The following is a 9,350-nucleotide window of genomic DNA, read 5'->3' as shown; positions in this document are numbered from 1 at the left end:
GCCGTGCCAAACAGGAATGATGCAAATATGCAACTGTGAACCTAAAATAGAGTCTGTCTGAGGAAATGCTTTACACAGACACACTGATTCTGCTGTTTCCATGATGGAAGCATTCTGAATTCCTAGATAGCATATTATAGTTTAATATATTACCTCTGAAAGTGAGGATATGTCCAGCATAAGACCCAGAAATGTGATTTAGTGATCACAACACTGGACAGTAGCGTCAGTGTTGCTTACGTTTGACTATTAGTTAACAGCAACAAATGTTGTGTTCCATTTAGCTCGGAAGTTGTAAGTCGGGGCTGGGAATGACGTCGCACCCAGATTGATTGCATTCCAGTACAACAAGTTGGAAAACCAGGATGTACGCCTCCAGGAAAAGTCGAGTTGCTCTTTGTTGATGCAATGCATTACGTGGTATTTTGCACATAAAAACTGGAGCAACATTCCCACAGACCAACCAGTCCATTGTTGGACTGGTTGGTCTGGAAAATAAATAAATAAATAAATAAAAATTAAAACAGAACTATTACAACTTTCACTACTGTCAATACAGGGAGCGGACATCTTGGATTTTGAGGTTCAGCTGATTCTGAAAGTCAGAGATCCGACTTCACATGGCATTCCAGTTGAAATTTCCGACTGGGAATTCTGACTTCCCAGTTCAAAAGGAACGTGCCAAAATTACTCTTCAGTGCTAAATAAAGATTACTGATATGGATCGTAAAAACTTAAATGAATGAGTGAATATGGTTACTGATTTCACCAGTCGCAAAAAAAAAAAAAAGAAAAAAAAAAAAGACCTAACTGTGTCCTGTTTTGTTTCTGCTTTGCAGTTTCATCGAATAATTCACATGAGACGGGTAAGAAAGTATCACCACCAGTAACATCATGCAAAACAAAAATGTGCATAATTAAAGTTACATTTTATGATGTACACTTGTTTTTGCGATCTGGCAGGGAGTAAGATGAGAAGATCAATACCTACCACTCTCCATAAGTAACAGTGCACAGAATGCAGTACAATGCTACAGCTACAAGTTTTTGGTTTTAGATGTTAAATATCATGTCAATTAAAAATCTTTAGATACACTGTTGAGACTGCTTTTATTAACTTCAGACAGAGTAAGTTTTGATTCTGTTGAAACCAAGTTGTATTATCGTTTTATTTTACAATAGATCTTATTCAACTATTGCATCAATGTCTCTTTTTTACACTACCGGCAGTTGTAAACACAACAGCATCACCACCAGGCACATCAGCAACAGCCTCACATGCAGCACCAACAACAAAACCAACAACCCACCCACTGCCAACAGAAAAAACAACCCTCCCACAAACACAAACGCCAACAGTACCAGCAAGCACCTCTCCAGCAACGTCAGCAGCAGGACCATCAACCACCCAACCTGCACCATCACAAACAGGACCATCAGTACAATCAACTCTGGCTAATGCTACCAGCACAAGTCATGGGCAAGATCAGGGTAAGAGAGCTTCTCACCCTGAGCACAATGTCAGAGGAAAAAGGCCACTGTGTGAAAATGGTGAAAAGGGTCTTTACATAATTTTTTTTCCCCAAAAAAGGAAAACTCAACACATCTGAGACGACAGACCTCAAGGATGAGAGCACTCATCCTGATGTCGGGACAAACAATGGAAGTAAGACTTTTAAATTTTTTTAAACACGGTTTACTCACATGCTATAGGACAAAGATGGTGTAAATGAACAATTAAAAGAGCTGTTTGTATCCAGAAACTGCACTTTTGCAACGTAAAGTGTGCCTGATGTGGGCAGAGTTAAGGATGTAAAAATGCACTGCGCACCACTGCGTCTATGTTTGCGAAATTAGTTCTGTTACTTGAGATTTATGCCTTATGTCCTGTTTGGAACATACAGAAAAAAGTTTAAATAAGTAAGTAAAGACTTACAAAGAAAACAAAACATTGCTTAAGATTTTTTAGGGCAGATGCAATTTGCACCCAGGGTGACATAACCAATGTGGCTATTTACACCTGAATGGTAGAGTCAAACCATGGTCTTTTCCTAACCCTAACCAAGTAGTTTGGTGAGACTGAGAACTGAAAAACTGAAAATAGTAGGTCAAGTAGGTTTGTTTTGAGTGTCAGCATCTTTTTTCAAGTATTCCCAAGGAGGAGAAAAAGTCTGCAGCAGCATACAGCCACCTTTTTCGTGTGGCCGCTCCCAGGTGCTTCTTGTTGAAAATCTGTGCACTGCTGTCTTCACCGTCGCTTTTTGTCAGGCAACCAATCAAATAAAAGACAGGGACTTGTCAACCTGGTATCCAAAAGAAATGGAGGATTGTTTACCTGCAACAGCTCTCAGCAGTTTTGTAGTTTCTAACAGAATCTCTTTGGTTTGAAGTTTAGTTTCTCGCACTTCTTGTCATTGTTTGTTCTTTCAGATAGCTGCTTTATTTCACTGTTTCACGTTCAATGTCATGTGGTTGAACAGCGTTTCACAGCGGCTGGACTCGAGACAAGCGTGTATCAAGACACACCTTCAAGTGGGAATGCCCAGATACAAATCTCAGCAGACATGTTGAGTCAAACCAAGCCAGCACATGTTTATGGAAAAGGGCCAAATGAGAGCAAAAATGTCAAACAAAAAAAATGCAAGTAGACAATAAAACTATAAGTGGCGATGCAACACTGTGCAACAATGGCAGTCATAGGAATTTTCAAGATATCGTTGAAATAAAAGAGCCTTGCCAGCGTCTTTCAGCCAGGAAAAAAAATTTGACAATTAAAAAAATAACCTTGACTTCTAGTTTCACACCAGACTCGAACTTTCTGGGTAGAGTCCTGTTTAAACTATTCATCTATCACAAGCCTTCCACTACAGACTCGGAGACTTTGACACTCTTAGTGTAAATAGCTCAATAGCTGCCATGTGACTATTGCAAGTAGCCACTCACTTTCTCTGTATATTAAAATTCTGTTGTTGTTGTTTTTTTTTTCTTTTGTCTCGTAGATTTGAGTAATAATTCTGTGCATCCAAGATCTAACCTCTCCAGCCCAGGAAACCACTCTGACGGACAGATAAAGACAGACATCCGCATAAGTGACACTCGAGGTAAAAGGAGATTTGGTACAAACAGTCCTTCATCAGTACAAACAGTCCTTCATCAGTAATGAGTGAGCTTGTTTACTCTAAACTTTGTTTTTTATACAGACAGATGATTGCACCTTATAAACTTAAAAAGTTACAAGTTTTACTGGCGTGAGAGCAAGATGTGACCGTGCTGGAAGTCTGCTTTTTTGTAAGATAACAATTGTATTTTGAAGTGTTATTTAAAATATTTTAAATTTTGTCAGGACCAGATGACAGCACTGAAAAACCAAACACAAGCAGAGGTGCGTACCAAATGACACAACATCACTTCTTGTTTTCATGATTGTCGCAAAAGCACGTCGAGTAAAAATTAAATGTAGACATAAACATTATTCCAAGTTTGACTCAGATGAAAATATTGATCTTTATTTCCTACAGCTGCATCTACTCCTACCCCAGGTACACTCTTCATTTATTCTTTTTATTTCTGCATTTAAGATTCATTAATACAAATGTAAAGCCAACATATATGTGAAGTGTATACTTTTATTTAAACAGCTTTATACTTCAATGAGAACGTGCATTTCAGCACATCAGAACTTAAAACTGGTATCCTTAATTTATTTTTAAGTGTCAGGGATGATAACTAGATTATAAGCTCTACAGGTTAATTCTGAATTCTGCTGCTGTTAAAATGTTAATAAACTTTTGTGTGGCTTTATTTAAGCAAGTAATCAGTTCATTTCAATATGACGCTTCCAGGAACGCCAGAAACTCCAGTACACAGGGGTGACGGGACAGGTGCCGGTAAGTTATACTGTCCTCACAGACTGGATATATGGTTACGCTGAATATGAACCCATGAATGCAGAATGAAATCATATCAAATCATAAATTATTTTTAACCATTCTGTTCAATAAGGCAGGAAACTAATCAAAAGACTGTTATTTTGAAAGGTTCTCAGACTGGCAGTGATGAGAAAGGACCCACCCACAAATCAGGTAATCTACTCAACTTTGCTAACAAGTTTACACAGTTTGTTTAGTTTCATTTAAATAATCGCAACATGACTTTTTTTTATGCCATCTTGTGCAGCCCTACTATCCATCCAGTAGTTGTTGAGATATTTCAGTGGTGGACTGACATTGCTATCTCTTTAGCTACGCTGCTAATGTGGCTAAAAATGACCATATCATATCTAACATCACACCTGTTACCTCAGCATCGTAACTATCCACCATCCCTATAGGTCTGAACAAAATCTGACCTGTAAAAATAATCTGAAACATGGACGTCGTTTTAGCCAATTCATCTTTTAAAGACAGATTAGGCTAAAAAAGCGCACTATTGAAGAAATGGTGATTCAAAATTAACTCTGAGGTGATGCAAATGCTTCATCATTGTTCTGCTGTTTGATTCTTCTGTGCATCAATCTGAAACGAGTCTGACTAGGTTCATGTGGATAACTGTTTCCTCCAATTTTACCTTCAGACAAAAAGCTGTGGTGGATTCTGTTGCCCGTCCTCCTGGTCGCAGCCGCTGCCGCCATTGTCCTCAAATTCAAATGCAAGAGGATCCACGATCACACAGGTACGTATGCAAATAGGATGCACAACGTACTAATATAGAGTATATCATACATGCAGCTGTACACTTCAGCTCTGAAGTGACATGTTGCTTGATTTTTACATATGGGTGCATGCAATGGAAATATTTAAGGTGTAATTATTCAGTGATTAAGTGATTCTGGAGAAAGAAAGTTGTTGAGTCATATTTCCAGGTAGGTAATTGTTGATGTACAATAAGTTCTGCTGCTATAAAGGATTTCTCACATACAAACAATAACAGAAGATGTAGCTGGGATCATGGGAGTTGTCATTTTCTCTTGTACTTAATCACAGTCGCCAACTTCCAATGTATCCCATGTTTTTATCCCGTGTTTTCCTGGAAGTTGTAGCACCCAGGAAGCAACAGCCAGCGGGAACACACGATGTCATGCATTTTTATACATTGTAATGCAGAAAAGAGTTTTGCAGTTTTGTTGAGTGGCTCAGTCCAGGCCGCCAACCCAAAGCGCTGGTATTTTACATCTGAGGAATGAGTCTCAACATTCTTTCTCCAGAATCGCTTACAGCACCTTTAAATGAGAAGATACGTATTTTGATATTGAATGAGACCTTCTCTGCTCCTCTGTTCAACAGAAACCATCGATACTGGAACTGAGAAGTGAGTTTGAACTTTAATTATGGACTGTATTTCAACGCCTCGATAAACAACCGAAGCATTCATCCCTTTTGCATCTCTTACTCTCCCACAGCGCATCCTTCCAGAGCAGACCCGAGAGCGCCAAAGATGGTGTCATGCTCCTCGGGGTAAAGTCATCAGGCGGAGAAGAAAACGGTGAGCTGCCTTGGGTCCATTTCCTGCAAGAGTTTCTTCCAAGCTCCTCCTGTTTTTTTTTCACATTCTTCCATCGCTCGGTCAAGCCGTTTTCTCCAGACACAGACTCACAATTATTCCAGGGAAGTCACAGGCTTTTAATATCTCATTGTACTGTACGGGCTTTTGGGGCTTTGCTGGGCAACAGAAGGTGTTTCCTGTGATTTCGCGCCCCCGCCCTCGAACAAGCAGCAGGGCTTGAAAGATAGGGACTTCCTAACATAAACAGATTTTTTTGGACAGGAGCTATTGTGCGGCCAGTAAATGTCACCGCGGCCCAGACGCTGGCGGGCGTGTGCGTGTTTGTTGGTTGGGTGAACGTGTGTGCACATCCACGGCTGCGTGTGTGTCGTATGTGGTTTGTACACAGACTCGGTACCCACTCACCCCACCCATGAAAAAAAAAATTTGGGCACTACATGTCCTGCCTTCCTTCCCTAATGCAATCAGGCCTCGATGACTTGGCCGCGAGCTTCACAGGGAAATGGAGTCATGCTGGAGGAATTTTGCTGAGGAAGAAAGTGTTTATGTTGTTACAGACTACTGGATTTCTCTGGACTGTAGCTTTATAAATTCTCATCTGACTATAAAACCTGTTACTCTGCACTCCACACAGATAGAACCTTATAATCCCACAAACTCACTGACAAAAACAATTAAAAAAACTTACAGTCCATATCAGTAAGTATCACACTCTTGGAAACAAGGATTCTGATTCAAGGGCTGTGGTTCTACCTAGCATATTTGCTTCTGAAGAACCGTTTTCTGAAGAAAGTGCTTATCAAGGGTTAATTGCAATGCTAAGAGTTCTATTAAGAACCCTTTTTTTTTTTATCTAAAGAACTGTTTCTGGAAAACAGAGTTCTTCAAGGACTGATGAAATCCTGCTCAAAACTGGTGAGACTGTGGGGTGGTCCTCTGGATAGCACCAAGGTTCCAATAATCGTGGACAGAACTGGTTCAAGAACCAGAGCTCATTTGGTGTAAATTGCCTTGGGAGGGTTCTTGATAAAGAAAAAAATCCTTGGAATATAATTCTCAGGAGAACACTCTTTTTTCCACTAACAAGAACCTAATTCTGACCGCTCAGAGCAGAACCTGAATAGTTGGTTCCCAATTGAAACCAAAAATTAACAGGTTTTCCTTTGGAACCAAAGTGGGCGTGTCATCTTGCACAGGTTCTTGCAGCGTTGATGAAACACGGGCTGGTTCACGAGACAGCACCAAATTTCCAAAAATGAACGGCGCTGGTTTGAGAAGCAGAGCTAATTTGGTGAGATGCCTGGAGAGGGTTCTGGATGGAACCATTACACCCTAAGAAGGTTCTCTGTAGAACCTCTCACATTTCACAGATGGCTCTAGGTGTAAAACTTTATATTGGGTTTTCAGTAGTGAAGCCTTTATAAAAGGTTCTACCAGGAACAAAAAAGGATTCTCCTGAAAAAAGCTTTATGGTTCTAATTAGCACCTTTATTTCTAAGAGTGCACCACACAGATGACTCCTCCTAACAGTCCTAAATGTAACGAAATATAACAGTTTCATGCATTTATATGCAGATTGGCTTCAGGAAAGTGGTTTCAGAGAACAAGTGTGAAAATGTACCGCCGTGGTTCTAACCATGGTGACATACCGTCCTACACTAAATGCAGCACTGCCGTCTAGTGTCGCGATGAAAAAGAAAAGAACAAATGATCTCCTAAAAACACAGTCCAGAACATTATTTTGATCACTGGATAAAGATATCACTTTTTGATCACACAGATGTGTGATTTGATCAGTTGTCTCTGTTGTTTTGTGTGTTTCAGCTGCTGCGAGATAAAAAAAAAAACAAAACAGGGGCAGCGACATCGAGATCGGCCAGCAGATGAGTCACAGCTGTCGCCCACACGCCGATGGTCTGGAGGAACTCTTTAGATGTTTAATTTGTTTTTTGTGCGTGTGTGTGTGTGTGTGTGTGTGTGTGTGAATTTTGTGAAACATTTTGAGAAGCAGAAAAGCATCGAACAGAGGTTTTTATGTATGATTCTGTATGCTGGAATCAGTCTTATAAAGCAGGGTGTGTGAGTGTGATCATGAATTTCAGAGCAATTAAATCTCTTTGAACTGATAGCATAAGCAGAAAAGTCATTGCCTGTGGAATATAGTAAATAAAATTTAATCAATGCACCCTTTATTTTCAGTATACTGCTGACAAAGGCAAACCTAAATACAGCTGCGTAGCTAATTTCTGTCTGCATGTTGGGCCACAAACACGTTCTCTGTACAGTGCACTGACCTCAGCTCCATCACATATTTGATGTAATAAATCACTGTTCATTTCATAGTTTTATAGTTAAATATCCTTTGGTTGTCTTACCATCATTTATTTGTCTTGAACTTTTTTTTTTTTATATAGATTATGATGTTTTGGGTTTTTTGTGTGTCATTCAGTGTCACCAAAAACAGGTTATTTTGAGGTGTACTCCATTTGTACTTTTTATGTTTCAGTAAAGTATTTCTTGAAAAGAGAAGGTGGAATTTCTGCTGAAAACTTTTTTTTTTGCCAACACTCTTTCCTTGCACGACAGTACTGTACATCCACCAGCAATTGTACAGCATGTGTGTTTCAGTAAATATAACATTCAAGCACAAGGACAAAGTCAAACAGATGGCAGAGGATTGTATTTAAAGACACCAGAAGTGTTTTATGGCTGGAATTTGTTGTTTTCCACCTCAATTTGCTCAATAAATCACTAGAAAACAGTATGGTTGTACAGCCTCACTTCACAGAATTTGATCTTATCTTTGGTTATTTTTTTATTAGTTTGGTTTAATATCACTTGAAAGTTTTGAAGGCTTTGCTCTAGAAAAAGTTTGTATAACATGACATCAAACTGTCATATGTGGTTGATTTTGACACTGGCTGTCATGAGACCATTTTAAAAGTGTCATGAATATTTTCCTTGACCTCAAGCAAAGTGATATATTTTGGACTTGTCATAAAGATGTCATTAAGTTTTATTACACTGTCAAGTGCTTTTGTAACAGTGCCATGAATAATTTCCTGGACTTCAAGTAAAGTGGTACCATTGGGACTTGTCATAAATATTATAAGGCCAGTTTGACCACAGAGTACAGTACCAAGGTGATTTAGCTACAGGGGTTAGCTTGTTTACTTGCTGCTAAAGTAGGCTAAACCACTGTCTGCTGTTATCTGTAGCAGGCATTAGCTAGTTAACTCAGTTAGCTGTGGAGCTAGCTGCCTAAATAGCTGACTCGAGTGCCAAGAGCAAGAAAACCACCTTGGTTCTGTATTCCCAATGAAACTGGCCACCTTCCATCTCTGAGGCTGTGTTTGTTCCCTGTCTGGCAGGGTTCTCCACTCCAGATAGGTGCAACTAGATGCTAACAACGCTAGCATTGGAGGTGAAAGTGATGATATGACAAAGACAGGTTATGTTGTCTTGGTTACCGTCGAACTGTCATACCAGGGAGATTTTTGGCTTTATTAATGGCAAGTTGTCATAAAAAAAAGAAACTTTGCATTTAAAAAAATGACATAATTGACCAAATGACATTTAACACCAGTCATAAACATTCTTAAAGACAGGTGTATTGACATGGTTTTGACAGTGCAATGACAGTCTAATGCACAACCACTCAAATAAAGTGTTACCGACCATTCGAGAGTTATACAACCCTGACTCCAAAAAAGTTGGGATCCTGTTTAAAACTTAAGTAAAATCAGTACACAATAATTTGCAAATCCTTTCCAACCTTGATTACAGACCAGATAATTAATGTTCAGACGGATACACTCTGAATTTGATGCATTATTTTTTAATTTATG

At 39.3% G+C, this 9,350-nt stretch overlaps 1 long non-coding RNA gene across 1 annotated transcript; it reads left to right on the top strand.

Annotated features, from left to right (window-relative positions):
* The first annotated feature begins 3,736 nt into the window (after window positions 1-3,736).
* LOC146305554 (uncharacterized) lies at window positions 3,737-8,264 on the top strand. The gene is made up of 5 exons (XR_014769114.1): window positions 3,737-4,082; window positions 4,573-4,671; window positions 5,283-5,307; window positions 5,399-5,481; window positions 7,327-8,264. It is a non-coding gene; the product is annotated as an uncharacterized LOC146305554 (long non-coding RNA).
* The last annotated feature ends 1,086 nt before the right edge of the window (window positions 8,265-9,350 follow it).

Source organism: Lutjanus erythropterus, chromosome 23 (genome assembly GCF_056507025.1).
Source record: "Lutjanus erythropterus isolate fLutEry1 chromosome 23, fLutEry1.hap2, whole genome shotgun sequence".
NCBI classification, from domain to species: domain Eukaryota; kingdom Metazoa; phylum Chordata; class Actinopteri; order Lutjaniformes; family Lutjanidae; genus Lutjanus; species Lutjanus erythropterus.
The sequence above is the reverse complement of the archived record's forward strand: the minus strand, read 5'-3'. Positions and strand labels throughout refer to the sequence as shown.